General features: G+C 48.9%; 1 protein-coding gene across 1 annotated transcript in view; it reads left to right on the top strand.

The window, feature by feature from the left end:
• The window catches only part of ABTB3 (ankyrin repeat and BTB domain containing 3), a 257,095-nt gene that overhangs the window by 2,030 nt on the left and 231,030 nt on the right, over positions 1 to 24,035 (top strand). The window lies entirely within an intron of this gene.

The following is a 24,035-nucleotide window of genomic DNA, read 5'->3' as shown; positions in this document are numbered from 1 at the left end:
TTGTCTCCCTGAATTCGCGGGGGGTGTGGGGGGTGGGGAGTGGTGGGGGGGAGGGAGCTTCTTTCCTCCGCCACCCGGTTCCCATACTTCCCCGCACCCTTGGGGCAGTCAGGGCCCCTGAGAGCTCAGCTCGCTAGTCGCTGAGCCCGCAGGGGAGAGGGATGTGTGGGGAGAAGGTGCGGCGGGAAGACTTAATGGTCCCAAGTTTTTCCGGGGCAGTTTTTGAGGGCCAGAGCGCCCAGCTGGTGGGTGCTGCGCATGGACACCCCTCCCCAATTTCGACCTCCCAGCCCGTGCCGTTTTGGGAGCCCTGTGGCAGGAGCTGCAGCCGTTGCCACTTGACTTAAGGAGCACCACCAGGGACCCGGGCAGGACGGGAGTGGGGGGGGGGGGGGGCGGGGTTCTGGAGGGGGGTGTCAGTGTAGGGCGTCGTTTCCAGCAGGTTCTGTCATTCTTCCCGCATCCCCCTGTTTTGGAGGCAGGGGCTGGGTGGGATGGAACCTGCAGTTCTGGCGGCGGAGGGGGTGGGGCTGGGGGGGGGGGGGAAGCTCTTGTTTTCAAGAGCTCGAGCTGGCGGTCCTCCCCGTCTGTGAAAGCCGCGCTAGACACTTCAAAGCTTCCATTTTCCACAGGAAATGGTAGAAGCGTAACTGGAGAGTCTAAAAGCGAAATAAAACTTTGTTTTATATTCGGCGGCTTGGCCGGAGGTTGCGTGGTTGGAGCTGAAATGCAGTCTTTCTGGGCAGATTTCATTCATGTTGCTGCCTGTCCGTTTCCCGGGGGCTGGAGGAGAGGTGGGGCGGGCGCGGCCGGGTCTCTGGGGGGTACCAAACGTGTGCACGTGAGTGCGTGCGTGTTTGTGAATCTCTACATGCGCGCGAGCGTGTGCGCGGCAGTGCGTGTGTATGTTAGGTGTGCCTGTGAGTGCGCGCAGGGGCGAGCAGGCGCGCGGGGCCAGAGGCTCCAAGAGGAACCCACCCTCCAGCTCTCAGTGCCCTCACCTGGCTTTGATCACCGTAGGGGGAGGGGAAGGAAGGAGCCGAGCCGGTGTGTGTGGTTCTGGTGGTGTTGGGGGGTGGGGAGGGCGGGGTCGCGACTTCCGCGTTGATCCGGTAGACTCTTGGCCCGAGCTCTTCCCCCTCCGCTGCCAGCCGAGGGCGCTACCCTAAAGGGAGGGTATCTCGGAGGCTTTCCCTCCCCACCCACCCAGCCACCCAGGAGAAATTCTGACCGAGATGGCAACACCGGGGAGAAGGCCTTGGTCTTTGCGTGTGTTTGTGTAGAAGGGGTTGGATACACCTGCAAAAGCCAGGCGCTTGGATGGGACTGGGTTGTTCCTTGTTTGGAACCCTAGCCCCAAGAAAAGCGCAGAGGGGCTGATATTTCTTTCCACCGAGTGTGCTCATCGGCCTTGTTCTTAGCTCCCCCGTCACCATCATTCTTTACTCTTTACTGCCCTCCCCTCTCTCCCCCTCCCCCCAGTCCCTCCTCACCCCAGTCCTTATCCCCCTGCTGGAGTTGGAACCGCCTCTTCTTTTTCCCCTCAAGGTTTCCTTTGGCCGGAAGAAGCAGTCCCCTTAGAGAGGGCTCCAGTTTGGGAATCCGAGCCCCCTGCCACCCCTGTCTGCCCTTCTCTGGAAACGATGACTTTGGTGACTCGCTTTCCTTCTTGGGGCCTCAGTCTCCACATCTGTAACCTAAGGGTGGAGATCTGTAAGACACCCCAGGTCCTCTTGCATCTGCATCTGTTTGTGCTCGCAGCCTATGTTTTCAAGCTGGTTTTCCTTTTATGATCTTGAACATCTTTTAAAGGCAATGTTTGTGTTTATCCTTTTGGGAGTAAGTATAGTTTAAGGAAGGAGAAGGCCACAGCGCTGGTTTTGGGCAGGGTGAGTGTGTGGTGGTTGGGGTTTGCTGTCATCACAGCGTTTCCCACAGAGCTTAACTCCTGGGGTTCAGGGCCCCTGCAGCCATCTCTTAGAACGAGATATACTCTTAATTTCATTGTGATCGCTTCGTCTCTCTTCCCGGGCTTGTTTAAAATGGCAGGCCGTCTATGCAGAAAAGTGAAGGAATGAGTGATTAATTTCTTCGGTGTCTGAAACATACCTTAAACATCACACCTATTTCTTAAACTGTTTGCACGGCAGTCTTTCCATGGTCTGCAAGGCTTATGAAAGAGCTCAATGCCTTACATAATTTTTTCCCCCTTTGACTCAGGAGCATCACTTACCCATTCATGTGTGAATTCATTTGTTCAGCAATATTTATTGAGCAATTACCAAATCTAAGGACTGACAACTAACAGGCATGACAACTTAGAGGCATCCTACACTACTCTGTACATCAACCCATCTAATGTTCAACGTTGCTTTGAAAGGGTACTGCTATATCCTCATTATACACAAGAGGAAACTGAGGCACGGGGAACTTAAGTATCTTCCTTAAGTGTCTTGCTCTTTAGGGACAAATGACTTCCCTGTCTTCAGGCAGCGCTTCCTGCCCTTTATTACGTAGACAGCTGAAGAGACCCTTCACACCCTGACATTCTTCCTCAAGTAAATTTGTTCCTACACATTTGTTCCTACCACACTGAACTGGACAGTGCCGGATTTTACGTTTTCACATCCTCTGCCAAGCCTAAGAGAGGGCCTGGTACACAGTTCGAGCTTATTAGATGCCTGTTGAGTTGAGCAAGCTATTGTACTATGTTACACAATGAGGTCCTGAAAGAAACTATTGAATTTTTTAGCTTCTTTTTTTTTTTTAAAAAATGTATTTTTATTGATTTCAGAGGGAAAGAGAGAGAGAGAGAGAAACATCAATGATGAGAGAGAATCATTGATCGGCCGCCTCCTGCACACCCCCCTCTGGGATTGAGCCTGCAACCTGGGCATGCACCCTTGTCCAGAATCGAACCTGGGACCCTTCAGTCCTCAGGCCGATGCTCTATCCACTGAACCAAACTGGCTGGGGCGAATTTTTTAGTTTCATGACTCATCTTTCCAAGTCTTTCTTTGTTTTTTTTCTACCTTGGCTGCCTCTTCTTCCTGCCATCTCTGCACCTGTCCACCCTTCGAATTTGCTGCCAAGGCCTGAGGAATCATGCAACTGGTCATGTGGAAATCAACTCAGAAAATAAAAGGTACTTGGCTCTAAATGAGGGCTTGGTCACTCTCAAAACATCATGGGCATGAAGTTTGTGGCGATTATTTTACTCTTTAGAACTTGTCTTTTTAATGTTGATTTTTAGCTGTTTGGAAGAGCTGAGGACCCCAGTGAGCATTGCATTTCTCTGGGCTTTTTAAAATTTGGCTTGGTTGAATTTGTTAAAGCTAAACAAGGAGCTGACAGAGTGTCTCCCCATGCTGGTGTAGGCGCCAGCCATGTTACCTGGTAAACCCCTTCTGAGCAGGCCAGTTCCCACTCATCCCTGAAGTCTTGGCTCAGGAATGATCTTTCTGGCATCTCTGTGAGGCCTTCCTTGAGAAACCCCTCCCCCACTCCCTAAACCTGGCCCTTTCACACCCTTTCCCCATTCCTTAAGAATCCTGACCCTGTTTTTAGTGTTTCCCCATCATACCTTGGCACTTCCAGTGCAAGCTTGTGTCTTATTTGTCTTTGGTCTTTGTTTCTCCTTCCATATCACCCAGCACAACACCTAGCACTTTGTAGATGCTGAGTACTGTTTGTTGAATGAATATAACCGGCCCATTAAATCTTTGGGATTTAAAATTTGCCCATCAACATCTGTAATCAGCATCTGTAAAGGCTTCTGAAGTCAGACCTCCTGGATTTGAATTTTAAGGCTGCCATTTTCTAGCTGTGTGTTCTCAGGTATGTGTTCTAACCCTTCTGAGCTCCAGAGTTCTCAGCTGTAAAATGAAAGTAATAATTATGAGGACCAAATAAGATTATATATATAAGGGTATTCCAGTCTGGTGCCTAACACATGGCAGAGGCCAAAATCCAGGCACAATCGTGTCTCTTCTGTGTCATCCAGATTAACTGGTCCCAATGTGTTCAGTGTGGATAGAGCCAGCAGCGTGCAGAATTTTTAACTGGATTCCCGTTCCCAATAATTCCAGCATCAAATAATTCAGTGTTCCCACCTCAGGGCTGACCCTGTGGGCACACCACCACTGCCTAAGTTACAAAAAGATTGTTTGGGTCAAATGAAAGTAGCTCATTTTTAAAGAAATATTTTTTTTTATTGATTTCAGAAAGGAAGGGAGAAGGAGAGAGAGATAGAAACATCCATGATGAGAGAGAATCATTGATTGGTTGCCTCCTGCACACCGCCCCCACTGGGGGCGAGCCTGCAACCTGGGCATGTGCCTTGACCTGGAATGGAAACTTGACTTCCTGGTTCGTACGTTGACACTGAACCACTGAACCATGCTGGTGGTGCAGAAAGCAGCTCATTTTATTTATTGTATATTTTTTAAAGGCATTGTTAATGAAGGGGCACCAGGGACCTTTCTGGGGTGTTAGAAATGCCCCTTATGTTAATAGGGGTGTGGGTTCAGAGGTATATGCTTTTGTCCAAATGCATTGCCTTGTAAATTTTAGATATGTGCATTTCACTGTATTGCAAAATATACTTCAGTAAAAAAGAGGACGTACAAAAAAAAAAAAAAAAAAAAAGCCTTGAATGAACTTTGGTTTTAGGTGCAGAAAGAGTCTGGAAGAGGCAGTGTGGCATGATGGAAGGGAGAGACCTTGACACTAAGAAAGTTCTGGCCTCCGAGTTTGGCTCTGCCACTTTATAAAAAGTGACTTCATTTTGCTGAATTTGGTCTTCTCATCGGCACAGAGAGGATTGCCAAAAAAAAAAAAAGGAAGAAAACTCAAACCTACCACATAGAGTGATTACAAGTATTAAATCAGATCAAATATGTGAATACATTGCCATATAGTAGGTATTCAATAATAATGGCTTCCTTAAAAAAAAACAGGTTATTCGGGCTGATGATAATAATAATGCTTTGGGGATTTTGAATAGTCTCTTTCATTTCAGGGATTCCCCAATCACTTTATAAACATTAATTAACGTGAGCCCTTGTCTCGGCAACACTTGCTTGGTGGGTAGCGTGATTTTCAGATCTTTTGTTTCACTGTTGCCCCGTAGATAATGATCCTGCACTAGATTCTTATTCGGCAGCTGTCCTGCCCGGGACTGGGTGTGCTGTTCTGTGGTGCATCGTCGCTGTGACGGACAAAAATGTCACAGAAGACACATTGCTCCTTACAAAGGACAGCAAAAGCTGTCTCATGAGCCAGCCACGGCAAGTGCCTGTGTTTACAGAGCAGGTTTTTAATTAACCGGCTCAGTGTAAATTAAAACTTGGAATTTGGGTCAGTGGAGGGTTATTGGGTTTTCTATACAGACTTGCCAGTTCAGTGCTGGAGCATTTGCAAGTAGGGTGTTTCCTGAAACATAAAGAGAATTAACAAGCAACTAAAACAAGGCGGGGACTAACCTGGAGACCCAGAGTGGGGCGGGGCGAGCTTCCTGAAGGCCTTTGAGTAAGAGGAAGGCCTCTAATTCTGGGTCTGCTATTATTTGTGACCTTGAGCCAGGCACCACACTCACCTATGAAAATGGGCCTGATCATCATCTGGGGTAAATCCAAAATAGTAATCGACTTTTGGAGTCGGACACAACGTAACTTGCAGTTTCCCTATCTGTAAAATGGGTATAATCATAATAATAACTACATTTGTATAGTGCTTATTATGTGCCGGGCACTGTGTTAAGAGCTCTATATATTATAATCATTATAGTTACATTAGCTATTATAAAAGACAACCCCAAAATCTCAGGAGCTTAATACACTAGAAGGTCATTTATTATTCAGATTGGCACAGAGGGGTAGAGTGGGAGGAGGCAGGAGGGTCATTTAGGTAACAAGACTGATGGAGAGTTTGTCTTTTTTATTGTCACCACCTGACCTTCAGTGTCTTTCTTGCACATTCATTCAGCCAACAGGTGGAGGAAGAAGTGTGGAGAATCTTAAAGTCGGGGGGGGGGGGGTGGGTAGGTGGGAAGAGATCAACCAAAGAACTTGTATGCATATATGCATAACCCATGCATAACACAGACAATAGGGTGATGAAGGCCTGGGATAGGGGACAGGGAGGGTTGTGGTGGCGGTAGAAGGGGTCAATGGGGGCAAGAGGGGTGGGATAGGACATATGTAATGCTTTCAACAATAAATATTTAATTAAAAAAAAAGTCATTGTGGGTTAAGTCTGCAAGGGACCTCATCATTGTGCCCATGTATCATTGGCCAGCTATTTCATCAGCTTCCTGGCCATCACACATCTGTACGCACTCTTCTTCTTACACACAGCACATGTTTGCCTTTCCACATTCTGTCCAATCCCTGCTTCCAACTTAAAGTCCAGGATCTTTGGATGGTCTCTGTCCTATCTATTAGATGGAGTATGGCTCCTCATGGTCCAGGGACCCAAGAGCCAAGAGACACGTTATCTGTGCCCCTATACCATATTGGAGGATAATCCAGCGGGAAAAGACAATAGTGGAAGACACTGGCCCTTAATAGTTATGAAATCTTGCCATGCAGGCACCGTGTGTGGGCAGCACTGTGTGCCCTGGAAGTGGGTGAGGTTCCTTGCTTAAGCCCTCTGTGAGGAAGTGCCTGGTTCCTTGTTCTCCATGCCCCGGGGCTCTGTCCAGTGGGAGGGTTTTCTTTGTCCGTTGTTCTTCTTGACCACGCCTGAAATGGATCTCCATGACTGTGTTCTCCTTGAGGCTCTAAATCTTTTGTAACCTAGTTCCTACCCTTGGACTTTTGAGGCCCAGGTTTTAATGCTGTAACAGTAAAAGACCTAAAGTCCAGGCTTATAGATTTTGCCAATGCAGTCCTCGCAACAACTGGAATCTTCCTCTATGATGTCTAGTGTGCCAGTAGCCACACCTAAAGTTATTTCCTAGGCCTTTCTGAAGCCTGCATTATTTCTGCGCTTTCTTAACTCCATGCCTCTCTTTCTCTCTCGACTTAACGCCAGCTACCTCGAGGCCATGAGGCTTAGGTGGAAAGCTTATCCCCTGAGTCTGGTATTTCACTTAAAAGTCTTCTTAGTCTTTTTTTTTCTGATTGCTTGGGGTCTAGAAATCGTTGTCTTTTTCACCTCTCCACTCTCCCTTTCCAATTTTACTTGCATACTGGCTAATGCATGCCTGAGTTCCTCTCTTTCTCGAATACCATGCTAAACTCAGCCAGGCACAATCAGCAAACTCTATTACCATTATGTTTTTTCAAATCTCTTTCTTTGGAGCTTACAGGCTCAGCAGGCAAGAGTTCTGCCTTCTAAGTTTTCATGGTTTATAGTTTAACCAAAAATTTTACCGCCGCATAACACGGGTCTCCGGTTTTCCAGTCTCTGATATAATGACCCGCTATCTGACTTCTAAGCCAATGCCACATATTTAAGCACCCCACTTATGGTACCAGTTACTTTATTAGTTAGGGTAACACTAGCTGTTGTATCAGATAAACCCTAACATCTTTAGGCTGAACACAATAAACGTTGTTTTCTCATTCCTGTTGAGTCCAGTCGATAGCAGGAGAGGGAGGCACTCTGTTCCATTTATTATTGAGTGCGAGGCTTCGGCCAGTCTGCCAGCAACCAGACTTGCAGGGTTTGACCAGTTACCAGCTGTGTAAACCCAGCATTGGGCAAGTTCCCTGACCTCTCTGTGACTCAGTCTCCCCCTTTGTTAAAGGGGAGTGATAATAAAACCTAATTCATAGGGTTGTTGGGAAGTGCCTGGCATGTAGAAATTGCTTAATAAATGTTGGCATTGTTGGATTTTGTTATATTCATCATGACCTTTTCTATAGGCACTGTGTTAGACGTTAAGCAACATGGTCCCCACCTTCATGGAGATTGCAGGCTGGTTGCGCCCTGTTTTTTCATCAAATAATCATGCAGATGTAACTTTATATCTGTGATAGTTGCTACAAAAGAGAGATGCATGGGGTTGTAGGAGTCTCGACGGAGGCTCTTGATGTAGTCAGCAGAAAGGGAAGGCTTTGCTAAGGAAGTGAGGCTGAAGCATGGCTCTTTGGGTTGAAAAGGTAGAAGAGTACTCTGTGAATACAAACAGAATGTGCAAAGGGCCTGCGGCAGAAGAGAGCTTGATGAGGAGAATGGCCAGTGTGGCTACAGTGGGAGAATGAAGTGAGGGGAGTGGGTAGAGTTGGACCAAACATCTGCCAGATTAAGGAATTTGTCTTTTCCCAAGGACACTGGAGTGCCGTTGAAAGGTTTTATGGAGGGAGATGATATGATCAGATTTATGTCCTAAAAAGCTCATTGTAGATTGCAGTGTGGAGAGCAGACACCAAGGGGAGGGTGACTGGGGGAAGGCCAGTTAGGTATTTCACCCCCATCTTGTACCAGATGCTTCGAAGTTGAAGATGACTCCTCTCCCCGTCCTCATGATTTGATTATTGGCAATTCTGCTTTATTTTTATTTTTTCCTGATGCAAAGCTGTCCCTTTTATCTCCCCTTCAATGCAGCATCTTCACTTCCAGGTGGCATTTCTGATACAAGGGAGCAGAGGTGCAACCCATCAAACCAGTCTCCAAACCAAAAATAACCCTGTCTAGCCAGACACTTCCCAACCTCCGATGCTCAAGCACTTGCTTTCATTCCTCAAGTTGGCACATTCACCTGTGGCTCTCATAGGTCAGTTTAAAACTGGCTTGCCTCTGTATTAGAGAAACATGTTTATTTTTCCAAAGTAGTGTTGTGGCTATGACAGTTTTACATAAACAGAAAGGATCTGAATTCCTAATCCCGGATGGAGACTCGTGTCCTGTAAATTACTGGCTCACTCAGATGTCCAGTCTGGTTGATGCTATGGAAAGGAGTCCTACATGGTACATTGTGCTATCTAACCAAGGGCCTGAGGTCAGGCAGCGAGGGTTCACATCCCAAGGTCATCCCTGGCCGGGCCCCCTTGGGCAAGTGCTTCTCTCTCAGCCTCAGTTTCCTCGCCTGTAAGAGTGCCCACCAATAAGGGGTGTTTGGGGATAAAACAAAATACCACGATGTACATAAGCACTTAGTGTGGCAGCTATTATTGTTGGGTGTCTCCTTCTCCAGTCCTCTGGAACCTCTAGTGCAGCACTCCTCAGGTTATACTGAACAGGCCATGCACCTGTTCATCTTTATAGGTCAGACTGCTTCTTAGTCATCTTTGTATCTCTGTGGGCCACATGTGGCCCATAGTCTGGACTTAAATGTATTTTTTCAGCAAATGCATGTGGCCAGAGACTGTAAACTCCCTGCGAGCGGGGATATTGGTCTGTTTAATTCACCACTATCACCCCAACACTTAGAACAGTGCCTGCCCGTGGTGGGTACTGCATATACATGTGTGGCCTATGAAGCGAACCAGGAATCAGTGGAACTTCACTAACAGGCAAACCAAGAGCCCAGCGCTAACTATTTGGTAACTGGCTGGGAGTCTTCCCTGTATTTCCAAAGTCTCAGCCCTGAAAATCTCTCCTTTTCAAAGCCAGCTTCTCTTTGAAGAACAGAAAGGAATGGCGGCTCATTATTCCTTTATACCCACTCTCTTCCTGTGAGACGGCCTCTCGCTCTAATTCAGAGTTTGAAAGCTGTGTCTGCCTGGCCCCTTGGATCTTAGAGCTGGGAGAAGCCTGCACAATTCTCCTGGCGCAGCCTCGCTGCCTTCCGCCTGGGTGTTAGGCGACTTTTGCAAATCAGACACCTGAGAACCAGGAGGATGCCTGTGTGGGCCGCACAGCTGCCGGCGGATGAACTTTGAAAGTGGAAAGTCCTCACTTCATGGCTGGGCCTGGACCCCAGTTCTCGGAATCCTTAGGTTGGTGTCTGCGATGCCACACTGCCCTGGAAAGAAAGAAACAAGGCTTTGTTCTCTTTCCTTTGTTGTGATTAACACCTGGTCCTGTCCATTGTGGTCCGCCACGTGTTAGCATCTGTGCTGAGCACTTTTCCAACATTCTCTCCGCTTCGTCCCTCCAATCCCACCAACGAGATCTGTCTTGTTAGTTTCGCTCCACAGCCTGGGACACTGACCCCGAGAAGCTAACCAGACTCGCTCAAGGCCCTGCAGTGGGGGTACAGGAGCCTGGGTTCCTACCCTGGTCACGTGGTGTGTCATCAGCAGGCTGTCCCACTCACCGTGTGGGCTGCCTGTGGCAGGAGAAATCCGCTATCAGGGGAACAGTCAGTCTAATCGGATCGGCAATGCGGAACTGTAAATACGAAGCAACCCCTTGTCCAATCTGCCCCTTCATGACTCATTGTTTGTGGTTTTGATGGTCTCTCCCTCTCTCCTTCTCGTCCTTCACTCGGGAAATAGTTCAGCGTCTACGCAGTGCCAGGCCCTGGCATAGCAAGAAAAGCGCACACCACTGCCAACATCTAGTCCAGTTCTGTGATTGGAAAGACCAACACTATTTGTTTTCCTCTAGAACAGCATGACACTGATTGATTCGAATACTTAATCTGAGCCGGTTTAACCTAATGTTCCTATTGACTACCTCGGGTTGGCCTCTTCTTCCCCCTTCCCCAGGGGACAAACTCACCTGCCGATTGAGTGGAACTGAAGCAAGGGGCCACGGGAAGGCAGGAGGAGATGCTTACTGTTTTCGAGGCCGCACTGACTGTGATTTTGAACCCGCAATGCCTTGTTATTTATTATTCGTTCTTTAGACTTGCGCAGTTTACAAAGTCTCATCAACCATTGCTATTAGTATTCCTTGCAGCCCTGTGTGGTAGGTGGGTAGTAGGTATGCGTATCCTAATTTTGCAGAAGAGGAAGCTGAGGGGGGGAGGGGAGGTGGAGTTCCTTGCCCGAGGTCACCAAGTAGTGGCAGCACGGGGCATCTGCTTGACGTTCTGTGCTTCCTGATGCCACTCTTTGCGCATCGGTGTGGCTCATGTCTTTTGGGAACCTGGCTTGAGTATCGCAGGGACAGGAACAGAGCACATGGGGTCCGACCTGAAGACCGATCAGGACATGGAGGTTACCCCAGCTTTTGGCCCCCAGCCCTTGGTTAGAACCTTGAGCCTGCTGACCCCCACTCTTCTAACGTTAGCCTTGGGAGGGGAAGAGGTCCCTGTGGGCCCCCCAGAGCATTAAGATATGGGTTCAGTTGCTGATACTCGAAGGCCAGGACGTCCATGAACATCCATTAGAAAGGAGAGGGGGCACTGTGAGAGGAGGATCCTGGGAGCTTCTGCTGGGCTCTGCAGAACACAGGTGGCCCCTTAGCCATCTCCCCACTGGCCCAAAGGAATGGACCTCCATTCTTGCTGGAGTGTGTCTCCCCAACCCCCCTTCCCCCCCCCATGGAACTTTCTAGAGGCATCTGGCCCGACCTGAGCAAGCTCTTTCTGAAGGAAAACACCAGCGCAGAGGCTCACGAAGCCCCATGTGCCTCAGCTCAGCTGTAAAATGCATCCTGTTCCCACACAAAAGAGGTCCCCCATGTTGCACTGGGTGGGGTGTAGAAAGATGAGGTGTGTCCAGTGGGAGACAGGCTCCTACCCAGGTTTGTGACCTTTCTTGTTTTCAACATGCCAGAAGTTTTCCATTGAGAAGACGGTCACAACCAGAAACCCTTAGACATTCTGTTCACGGGGTGTCTGTTATAGATCGTAATCGTTCATCATGTTTCCTTAAAGTAAAATGAGTTTTCTATGAAAGGGGAGGTAGGAGGTTATTGATTGTGCATCGTATAGCAAAGACGGCTTCAGTTTGTTTTCATTCGGAACAAGCCGGGGAAGTATTTGTTAACTGCAGGATTGCTGGCAAACAGGCAGCCTGGTGGTGCGTGGTGTGTGCGCGCGTGCATGCGTGTATACACATGTGCGCCTACATGGGCTCAGCAAAATTGTCAGAAACTAGACATTTGCCATAGCTTCTAAGTTTAGGTTGAGTTTCCATAGCTAAAAATTTTTAGACTGTCATGTAGGTAGTTTTAATGTCTTCCTACACTCCAGCCTCCCCCTCCTTGGAGGCACCATTAAATGCCTATGATGGCTGGAAAAAGTGTGTAACTGTTTTGCTGTGTATATATCCTTCCTGATTTTCGGTGGGCTCTGATTTCTCTGCCATCATCATATGTCCTCAGGAATTCTTGCAAACTGAGAAAAATCCAGGGAGCCAAATGCAATTCGTGAGGTTGACTTCACGGTACGGGTCTTAGCCACTTAATTACACGGGAATTAATGATGGCTTTCCTGCTTTCTTTTCATGTTTTGGAACTGATCGTTTTCACTTTCAAGGCAGCAGGTATTTTTGTAGGCTCAGGAAGAGGCCCCGAAACTGAGTTACCTCATGGAAAAAAAGGGTCCTTGTTGAGATTGGCCTCAGAAAGGTTACTCTGACAGTTTCACCGTCCAACCGAGGCATTGCACACGTGTGTGTACACACACACACACACACACACATTCACACTCACATGCTCACCCATGCTATGCAGTCATTGAGATCATTAGAATCTAATACTAAACCAAACGGCGAGTCTTCCCCTGCCTCTCCCTGCTTCCGGTGGCTGGTGCCGTGTGGTGTCTGAATCTGGACAGTAAGTTTGGTTCTACGGGGGCTTGGGCTCAGAGATGTGGAATGAAGCCCCAGCTGGTGCCCGCGATGCGGTTCCGTGTTTATACAGTTCACTGGTCCTGCAGTTACTTGGAGCATCCGTGAGGCCCTGGGGGGTTGATGAAGTGGTCAACCTTCGCATTTTAGAGAAAAGGGGAAAAATGAACAGCAGGCCAAAAAACACCACGCCCGGGAGAGTCACCAGAGACTTCCCAGATGGAGCCCTTCTCCGGCTCCGCCACTTCACCGTCGGCATGCTCCCAGCTGCGTTTGCAAAGATGCGCCGAGTGTTTTTTAAAAATCAGGAAGTTGGAGAAGAGAAGCAGGAAGGCAGAGCCGTGCGTCTGTTCTTGGCCCGGCTGGGTGCTGGCGAGACAGCGATGACTGTGATGCAGTTGGTGCCCTTGAGGAGGTCGCACCATTACTCAAACCCAGGGTGACGTGGGCTGTGAGGGTGGCTGAGACAGACCCCAAGCCCTGCCACAGGTGGCTGGGAACTCTGGGCAGAGGAGCCGAGGATGTCCTGTCACCACACGCCTGAGCTCGGTCACCTGCAATAACGGGGCCACACGGAGCGGCAGGCGTGGCCCAGGATGAGGAACCGTGGCTGTGTCATTGCCTCGCTGAAGGCCACCTTTATCCCCCTTCCTTCCAGCTCCGCTTAGTAATTAGGTTGAACACCTACCTTGTGGCAGGTTTTGTGCCAGGAACTGGGGGTCCAGCAGTTGGACCACTGGACCCCCAACCTGTGAGGCTGTCCAGGAAATGTAATCGTTGACCAAGCGATTTGATGACAGGGATCCATGGGACTTACAAGAAAGGGAGGGCAGGGTTCGGTGGGCTTCTGTTTCTTGATCTGTCCATTGAGGGAGGAAGGAGTTGGGTTGTGGATGGTTTTCAGCTTGGGGGGGACCCTTTAGATCGGCACGCAGCCTTTCTGGGAACCCCCATGTATAAAACATGGAAAAGCACCTACTACCGTATGGAACCCGGCTTGAAATTCAGTGGGTGAGCTTCCCCCTGAGGAGGCTTCCAGGAGCCTGTGCTGTCCTAGAACTCTGTGACTTCACGATGACAGGTGAGGTCCCTTCCATGCCAAGTCATCACGCCCTTGTGTCTGGAACCCGGAGCCTTCGTTGGCGTGGGCTCGCACCCTTCTCTGCATGTGGATGCCAGGCTCCCCCTCCTTACTTCGCTTTGCAGGGAGGAAGGAATCGGACTGGAGAAGCTGCCATCCGAGGAGCCTGCCGGCAGGGGGCGAGGAGGGTGGACGTGTAGTCGACTTGCTGTGTCCCACTGGCTGTCCAGAGTGACCCTCAGCTGTAAGGGCCATGGACACTGTCATTCCATCTGCCACGTTGGGCAGAGCCACCAAACTCCATCTCCACTCAGCATGTCCCACAGCCAGTCTCCTTACTGGACCCTCACTTAGTCACGTTCTCCACCCTCTCCTCACCCCAGCCCATCCCTCGCGACGCTCTGATCCGCCGCACTCTGATAGTGTTATTTCCCCATTGGCTGCAGGGTCAAGTCCAAGCTCCTCAACGTGGCACCTCCTAGTTGTGCCTCAGTGGGACCTCTGTAGCCTTTCACACTCCCCTGAACACGTTCAGTCCTCACTCTAAGCTCCTGCTCAGGCTCTTGTCCACCGGGAATGGCTCCTTTCCTCTGCTCCTCTCTGCTGCACTGCTCCGTATCAAGCCCAGCACCCTTCCCGGGGTGGCTGGCCCCAGAACAAGCAGATTTTTCCCTTCTTTGAAATCCCTCAGCATTGTCTAGCCATCTGAGATGCTTCAGCTGTAGACCACAAGATCCTTTTGCTGGAAACCTTTTGCTATGGCTGTGACCTGCCTCTCCCTTATACCATAAGCCCTTTGAAGACACAATCTGGATCTTCCAGTTCTTTTGTCTCTTTTCCTGTCTATCACTTGATCAATTCTCCCCAAATTAAAGCACAAACCCATGTATTCAGTTAAAGCGTTCTGATTGCTACAGGTGGCCAGAGGTGAATGTGTCATCCTTGATCAATAAGAACACTTGATTTTAATTCGCCACTCTGATTTCAACATGCATTTGGCAGCTAGTATCAGAGACCAAACTAACAGTGGCTTAAACAGGCAGGGAGTTGATTTTCTCTCCTGTAACAGTCCAAGGCAGGCAGGAAGTCCAAGGTCAGGAATGTGGTTCTACAACATCTAGGCTCCTTTGTCTTTCTGCCCTGCCACCTTTAGCACATGGTTTGCATTCTCACGGTACCCTCTTGGTCCCAACATGGCTGTCACAGCTCTAGTCATCACTTCTACCTTTTAAGCAGGATGAAGAATGACCAAGGGTGGGGGGAAAGGGTGCCTGCCAGTGGAATCAGCCCTTCTTTTAATAGCTGCACTGATGCCCTACCCAATAATTCTATACATATCTCTTGGGCCAAAACACCATTTCTCCAAGGGAGGCTAAGAAATTTATTTCTTTTTTAAAATATATATTTTTATTGATTTTTTTTTACAGAGAGGAAGGGAGAGGGATAGAGAGTTAGAGACATCGGTGAGAGAGAAACATCGATCAGCTGCCTCCTGCACACCTCCTACTGGGGATGTGCCCACAACCAAGGTACATGCCCTTGACCAGAATCGAACCTGGGACCCTTCAGTCCGCAGGCCGATGCTCCATCCACTGAGCCAAACCAGTTAGGGCAGAAATTTATTTCTTTAGCTGGATATACTTTTCCTAGCACCATTACCCAGTCAGAGTTCTTTTAATGAGAGGGCAGGAAGGGATATTGATTGGGTTGGCAGCCAGCAGTGCCTGTTGTAGCTGGTTAATGGCACCTATTGTATTTCAGGTTGAGTAGGTGCCTATCAAAGAAGGCAACGGATATTTCTAGTCCACGTTTTGCAATTTTCTGCCAGTAAAGTCTAGAACTTTAGAGGTCAGGTTTCTCTGAGACTTCCTCCTCAGACAAGTAAGTGTATTTTCAATGACTTGCCCTGAGCCTCCAAAGTCACTGAATTGTAATTGGCCTCATAAAGGAGTAATGGCCAGTGCTCTTGTCATGGCCTGCTCATCCTTTAGCCCTGAGAATGGTCCAGGTGTTCTAGATAAGGATTTGCTAAAGCAAAGGTGGAGCTAGGCCATGCCCTCTGTATTACAGTCATTGTCCCCAGTACTTGATAATGAGCATAGTCTTGATTCCATGGCACTTTGAGCTGCAGCACAGATTTAATGTACTATTTCTGTAGGTTTCAACAACCTGATCAGTTTAAGAAAACTGAATTCTAATTTTTAAAAAGGACTGATTGGCTTTTAAAATTACTCTAGTGGGTAAAGGGACTCGAAAAGAACTTAGCCTGGGACCAGAAAGCACCCCACCTCAATTTATGGTCTGACCATGTTTATTTCCAAAGGAAGACAGTGGTTTTTCAGCCTGGTCGCTCACCAATAAGCTTTAGCTGGAACCACCCTTGCTTTTGCTGTTGCTCACAAGGTCCTCTCTGCTGGGAAGGAGAGTCCCTTTACCCACTTCGGTTACTATTTTCAGGGTTTTAGTGTTTAGGGATGAGTGTGAAGTGTCTTGGTTGTGAATTACCATGGACTCGGGGTTGAACCATGGGTAGAAGTAAATGAAGGGTGAGCTAGAGATGCCTCACGCACTGCTGGCCTCTGCCGTCTGTTCAACTAGAATAATTCTTAGAGTCAACATGTAATACATTCTGAGTGTTTCATAAGACGCTATCTCATGCAGTCTTCACAGCAGTCCCCTGAAGTATGAGCCGTCCTTGGCCCAGTTAGGCCCAGCGAGGTGACATGACTTTATCTAAGGTCCCATCTACACTAATAAAAGAGAAAGATACAAATTGACCGTACCATCGCGACGCCCACTAGCCAATCAAGAGTGAGTATGCAAATTAACCCAACAAAGATGGTGGATTAATTTGCATACACAGATGCTGACTGCCCCAGCCACTCTGGGCCTCTGGACAGTGTGGAAAGGCAGAAAGGCAGCTCTGAGCTGGAGCAAAGGCGGTGCTAGCAGCCAGGGGGAAGGAAGGCCCATTCTTGCACGAATCTTCATTCATCGGGCCTCTAGTCTTCTATAAGTAGCCAAATTGGAACTCACACCTGGGGCTGCTGAGATGGACTTTATGCTGCTCTCACCTGGCTGCTCTGTACACCTTGAGAGTCTGGTTGAAAAGGGCCTGTGCTCTTGAGCAGGGATTTCTACCAGGGCCTGGTGTAGGTGGCCCTGAGGTCCCTTAGATTCTGAGTTTTTGATTTCAGGGAAAATGGAAGGTCTGGACTTGGATGGGGCTAAACTGAGAGGACTTTGTGAAAGCACCCCCACTGAGGGAAGTTGGGAGTCCATGGGAGGGGAGCGCACAGGCCAGAGAATGACTTTTATGATGGCCCACTTAGCCCCATCTCTCATCTACTGGAAATAACACATGACAGGAAGCCCTTCAAATTGAGACTGCTCCTAATTTTTAGCCAATGAAAAGTAAGTACAATTTTTATTGGAGACAGAGAGACCTAGGCTTGCCAGACCCTGCTTCTGGGTACCCGGGAGTAAATTCCCAAGGCTATAGGGTCATATCTCCATCCTGCAGGGAATGAAGACATTTATCAGGGCTTCCTAGTACCAGACACAAAAATGGGGTACTTTTATGCAATGTATTTACAGTGACTGTCATAACTGGCAATATTCCTAAAAAGTACTGACGGTAATTGCACTTTTATTTCACCCCTATAAAAGTCTTTTGTTTAGAGCAGTATATAATATTCTGTAAATCCCCATGTAAACTTGACCCATCCATTTTTCACACGGGCCAGGTAGTAGCTTTGGCTGATCGCTGAGGACATTTGGCTTTATTTACAGACGTCGTCCTCCTGCCTTGGGGAAAATTTAATCAGTCTGAGCCAGCTCAATCAGTCAGCTCAATTTTATCAAGCTGACTATGAGCCTCACCCAATTCTAGGCTAGGAGAGAGAAAGTTGAAAAAGCCCAGCTGGTATACTCAGTGGTTGAGTGTCAACCCAGGAATCAGGAGGTCACAGGTTCGATTCCTGGTCAGGGCACATGCCCAGGTTGCGGGCTCGATCCCCAGTAGGGGGCCGTGCAGGAGGCAGCCAATGATGTTCCTCTCTTATCAATGTTTCTATCTCTCTACCCCTCTCTCTTCCTTTCTCTCTAAAAATCAATAAAAACATTTAAAAAAAAAATAAGATGGAGTTCCTGCCTTCAAGGATGTTTCCATGAACTATTGTTGCATAACAAACTAACCAAAATATAAGTGGCTTAAAGCAACCTTCCCCCCCCCACCCCAAATTTTGTGCATCAGGAACCTGGGAAGGGCCTGGCCAGGCAGTTCACCTCTGACACATGTCTCTGGGGGGGGGGGGGGGCGCGGGGGCTGGAGGATCTGCTCCCACCATGGCTTCCTTGCTCATGTGTTTGGCACCATGATACCTTTCCACCCATTCTGTCCTCATAGCATTTCGTCTCCACATGCTTTGGGCTTCCTGCGGCGTGGAGGTCTCAGGGTGCTTGTCCTCCTTCCGTGGTGTCTGACTTTCGAGAGGCAGAAAGGAGAAGCTCCCAGGTCAGTTGCAGCGACGTCCAAAACTGGCACCGCGGCACTTCTGCCACTGGCCCAAGTGGTCACCAGGCACAGAGCACAATGCACAACTCTCTCAAGGGAGTAGGAAGAGTTCCACGCCTGATGGGGACGTGGCACGGTCACACCGCAGAGGAGCAAGGGCACATTGCGCTGGGAGAGATGGTTGCAGCCATCTTTGTAAGATACAGTCTGCCACGAAGGGCACGAGGAGGTGCCATGTAGTAAGTCATAATTTGGGAAACAACCACAACAAAGACAGCACCAGCAAGCTGAGAGAGGAGCCCAGAGCCGGAGTAACAGGCTCGCTAATGGGGTGGGGGTGGGGAGAGGGTCAGAGAAGTCTCCCGGGACCAAGAGGCAACTGAGCAGGGTTTTGCAAGGTGACCAGTTTGTGCATTTCAGGCAGAGGGAGCAGCAGGTGTGCAGGCAAGGTGGTGGGGTCCTCACGAAGGGTTTACCCCAGGAACAACCCCAACATGTCATTGCCTGTATTCAATCTTAGTTGGATTTATGTTGTGTATGTATATGGCTATGGATATATACACTGAGTGGCCAGATTATTATGATCTCTGAACGCATAATAATCTGGCCACTCAGTGTGTGTGTGTGTGTGTGTGTGTGTGTGTGTGTGTGTGTGTGTGTGTATATATATATATATATACTATATATATTAGAGGCCCGGTGCATGAATTCGTGCATGGGTGGGGTCCGGCCAGCCTGGCCAGGGGGAGGGGACATGGGCGGTTGGCCGGCCTGCCTGCTGGTCAAACTCCTGGTTGAGGGGACAATTTGCATATTAGCCTTTTATTATATAGGAGATACACTGAGTGGCCAGATTATTATGCGTTCAGAGATCATAATAATCTGGCCACTCAGTGTACATATATGTGTCTGTATTTATGTATGTCTATACAAATGTATAGATATATATACTTTTAGACAGAGAGCTCCATTCAGTCTTTCACTCAGCAAATACGTCCTGAGACCTGGTGTCAGCCAGACAGTGTTCCAGGTGCTGAGGATGTGGTGGTGAAGGAGACCAAAGTGGTAAACAAAGGAGACCTGCTCAGGGAGCTTACACTCCATAATGGAGACCAGAGTCACCAATGAGTATTTCATATGTGTTGTGATTTCACATGTATTTCATATGTGTAGTGCTGAGCGACACGGTAGAGGCTGCAGGGGATGCTGTTTCAGACAGGGCAGCCAGGAAGGCCTCTTGGGAGGTGGCACTTCACAGAAGCGGGGGGTGAACTTGGGCAGAGAGGTCCAGGCAGAGGGAACAGCCAGGGAATGTGTGAACTGCCTGGGCATCTACCTGCCACCCTGCACCAGCGTTCTCTCTGTAAACCTGCCTGTAGGGCTGTCGGCTCTCTGAGGTCACGGGCTAGATGAGGGTGGGACCGACCCCGTGTCCCGTGCTCTTTGCTGTTCTGAGCAGGTTGGGGATGGTCAGCTCCAGATCTTAATCTCCAGGGCGATGGCTTCTCAGGGTGGTGAGCAGCCTGTCCTGTCTGGATTCCACCTCCACCCCGCCCCCGGCTGTTCCTGGCACCCGGAGATTTGTTTTCACTTAGGGAGAAAGTGCCTCTTCCAGAGCGTCAGTGTTGTTCTCGGGAAACTGGCCCCTTCCCAAGAGGAGGAATGTGGGGTGAGCAATCTCAATAATAAGGAAGTGTGGCTGGGATGCCAAAGAGGGGGTGATGACTCAGGGGAAGGCGCATAGCAGGTTACCTGGCTACTCACCTTCTGTACACATGCCTGCATTCATTCATTCATTCATTCATTCATTTATTCCCCAAACATGTATTGAACATGTGGATGGAAGCATGGAGAGGGTCTAAGTCAGCTCTGCCAGCTACAGCGGTGTCAGCTCAGCAAGTTGGTTAGCCTCTCTGAGCCTTTGTTTCTTCAACTATAAAATGGGTCTAATAACTATTTTTCAGAGTCATGGAGATTCGATGAGAAGAAGCCGGCGGGGGGCCGGTGGGGGGGAGGCAGGATTGTCAGATTCAGCAAACGAAAAGGACAGGATGCCAAGGAACGTTTTGAACATTTTTAGCATCAGTTACGCCCTGAATATTGCATGCTTATCTGATGTTCAGTTTTAACTGTGCGTCCTGTATTTTAACTGGCAGCCCAACCTGGGGATAAAGATGAAGGAAAAAAAGTACCCGACCTCGTGGAGCGCAGACCAGCGGGAGGACAGGCGTGTAGAGCGTCATAGCGGAGCAGCACCCGGTCTGTGCTCCTGTCAGAGGTACAGGCGGGGTGCCGTGGGAACTGACCTCCCGCTCTGGGCTCTTGTGAAAAGAAGTCCAGAATCGCCCTTGCTGATTGCTGGCACGCTTGTCAGACGTCCCCGGTGACCATGGGGCTGACACCAGGACAGCACAAAACGCATTCGCAATGAGACAGAGTTCAAGTTGGCTTTTCCACGGGGTAATCTGGGAAGGTGAACTTGGTTTTCTTCCCGCCCAAAGCAAAGGGTGATTCTTGTTGATCAGGAAGCAGACGATTTCCTTCTTCTAGCCATTTTCTGTGGGTCATTTTAAAACCAAATGAAGTTAATTTAGAGGAAAAAAATCACATTGTGCCTGACGTTAGAGAATTGGCACCTCTCAGATAAACTGTTAGGAATTCATTATTCCGCTTCCCTGGAGACCTAGAGGGAAATTCGCCGTGCGTCGCCCAGGCCTCTAATAGGAGATCCACAATTGGATCCAAACTAACATTTACCCAAAGCCTCTCTTTGGTAAAATGGCAAGCATCAAAATTCTGGGAGAACAGGTTGGGGATATTTTTTGAAAGGCGAATGAATGGCCTGGTGTTGACCTGGGTCTGAGCAGCATCACTGAAGGCTTCCTGAATTTTCCCAGACATGCCAGGGGGTGTTTTAGATTGAGGGGAGCCCAAAGACCCTGAAGACCTAAAGACTGTTTGGAGTCCTCTCCGCTGCTTGCAACCATCTCTAGAAACCAAAACCCCTGTGAGGTATGAGTTTCCATTGCACCTCATGAGGGAGGGGAGGGAGTCAAAGTGAGGGTTTGTGCAAAGGGGAGAAAGGGGTCCTGGGCCTGAGTTGGGGGGAGGGGGGAGAGGGGGGTGCATCCAGGGTTATGAAAAGCATTGCTCAGTGACAGCATTCACAGCTCATTTTAATTGATTTGTAAGTGCCAGGCACTGTGCTAAGTGCTTTTCATGCGGAATCTCTTTGGTCCTCGCCCACACCTCAGGCAGTAGGTGTGTCTGGGTTCCCATTTTCCAGCTTGGAGACCCAAAGTGTTTGAATTACCTGTCCAGGACCACATAGCTGATTGCAAAGCCCTTGAACTTGACCCCTGTGTTCCAAGGCATTTTGCCATCACCACCTTTTTCTAAAGGAGTGTCCCACTTGCTCCAGGTACTTCTGTCCTCTCTGCTGCTGTAGAGGAGGGAGCCTCGGGCTGGCTTCTAATGCCCCCTTCTGATCGGCCACACGTGCAGGACTTGAGTGGAGTCGTGGGGCCTCCCTAAGTGGAATGTTGGCTCAGGCGGAGTTCATAGGAGTCCTTTCCGAATCTGAAATCCCGTGTGTTCTGAGGATGGCGAACCATTTTATTTTATTCACTCGCCACTCCATTACTTGACTAATTCATTCAATAAATATCTCCTTCCTGCCAAATAGGTGCCCCAGATACAATGGTGAACAGTCAGTCAGTCCTGCCCTCGCAGAGGTTGGGGTCTAGGGCAGACAGCTGAGTAAACAGGCTGTTAGGGTGCAGGGTGGAAAGAGCTGTGAGGAGGGAGCGGCAGGATGCCATGGGAGCCCCGTCTAGGACCTGTGGGGTCAGGTGAGGCTGCGGTGACGGGAGGGGCATCTTGGGTAAGAGCTGAAGGATGTGCAGGAGTCGGCCAGGCTGCGAGGGAGCGGTTTGTGCAGAGGGAGGAGGGCACGCAGAGAACGCTCAGGGCACGGAGGGCTGTGCTGTTTGGACGAAGGATGGAGTGGGGGGTTGAGGGGGGAGTGGAGGGGGCAGTCTGAAGGGAAATAGTGTGCAGAAATAGACAGGGGCCACATTGTTTGTTCTCAGAGCAGTAGGGCTGCCCTGGGTAGATCCCCAGGTGTGTCCTGCCAGCTAAGAAGGGCCCCTCCACTCACCAAGCTGTGGGCTCCAGTGCATGGCCTGTGTCTGCCCGGAGGACGGTGCCTTCTGCTAATTCTTATCAAGGAGACTTAAGGGGTGATGCTATCCTCAATATCAGATACAAGTGGAAAATGGGAGGGGGCGGGGGCGGTTAATAGGCAGAGAAGAGGTGATGGCAGCCTGGGAGGCCATTGGGACGGAGAGAGCTGAATGGATTCCTGATACCAAGCGAGTCCGTGGCTTGTGTGAGTCGCCTGGATCTCATTGTCTCCTGTGAGTTAGGTGAGGAAATCCTTCAGGAGCAGAAAGGCTAAATCGTGGGATGCAGCTGAGAGGATGTATTGTCCCCAGGCTTCCGAGAGAGCCAGAGTTAGGTCTGGTCCCCTGCTCTCTAGCTCATGCTCAGCCATTGGATTCAACTGCAGGAGGCCCATCAGATGATGGCCATGTGGCCCAGTAGCCAGACTCAAGGCCACGAGTCAGGAGACTCAGACGTTCAGCTCCTCCCAGGCTGCTTGCTCTACTGCCTGCCTCTCTTTCATTCCACCCTGATCCTCAAACATATGTGGAGCGCCTGCTGAGTGGCTCTGTGCCCAGCATGCTGGGGGTTCAGAACCCTCAACCCTCAAGGGGTAGTGGTGAGTAGACAGGCAACCATGGAAGGCTATCTGAGAGATGCTCAAGGAATGTTCCCGATTATCAGTATGTAGGGAGGCAGAACATAATGGATATTGACATGGGATCTGGGATCAGACAGAACTGGGTTCAAATTTTTTGGAAAACATTTTCTAGCTATAATCCTGCGCAAGTCACATAACTTCTTTGAGCCTTAGTTTTCCCGCCTGTAAAATGGGGAGAGTAGTACTTAGTTGGTTTGCTTTAAGGGTTAAATAATTCAAGGCATATAAGATGCTTAGTATGGTAGTATCTACTAGAGGGTAATCACTTTTAATATTGATCAGGGTAGGCCAATTTTTTTTCACTTTTGGTATATAGTTCTATGAGTTTTGACAAATGCATGGAGTCATGTAACCAACTTCATAAACAAGAAAGTTCCACTACCTCCCCAAAGTCCCTTGTCTTATCCCTTTGTTTTCAGACCCTCCTCATACTCTCTTGTTCCTTGTGGCGGTTTATTAATAGTTTTTGTAACAACTTTCTTGAGATCTAATTTACATACCATACAAGTCACCTATTTAAAGTATACACGTCAGTGGTTTTTAGTATATTCATAGAGTTGTATGACCATCATCACAATCAATTTTAGGACACTTTCATCACCCCCCAAAGACGCCCTGTACCCTTTATCAATCACTGCCATTCTCTCTACCTATCCCCTCCTCCCCTGCCCCAGCCCCTGATGACCATCAATCTACTTTCTGTCTCTATGGATGTACTTTTTCTGGACACGTCATGCAAATGGAATCATACACAACCTGGTCTTTTGTGACTGGCTCCTTCTACTGAGCAGAATATTTTCAAAGTTTATCCATGTCGTAGCACGTATCAATACGTCATTCCTTTTTCTTACCAAATAATATTCCATCGCACGGATATACCACATTGTGTCTATCCATTTGTCAGTTGATGGACAATTAGGTTGTTTCCTCTTTTGGGCTAATATAAATAACGCTGCTGTGAGTGTTGGTGTTCAGGTTTTT

Source organism: Cnephaeus nilssonii (genome assembly GCF_951640355.1).
Source record: "Cnephaeus nilssonii genome assembly, chromosome: 6".
NCBI classification, from domain to species: Eukaryota; Metazoa; Chordata; class Mammalia; order Chiroptera; family Vespertilionidae; genus Cnephaeus; species Cnephaeus nilssonii.
Note: the sequence above shows the minus strand (reverse complement) of the source record. Positions and strands in the feature narration are given on the sequence as shown.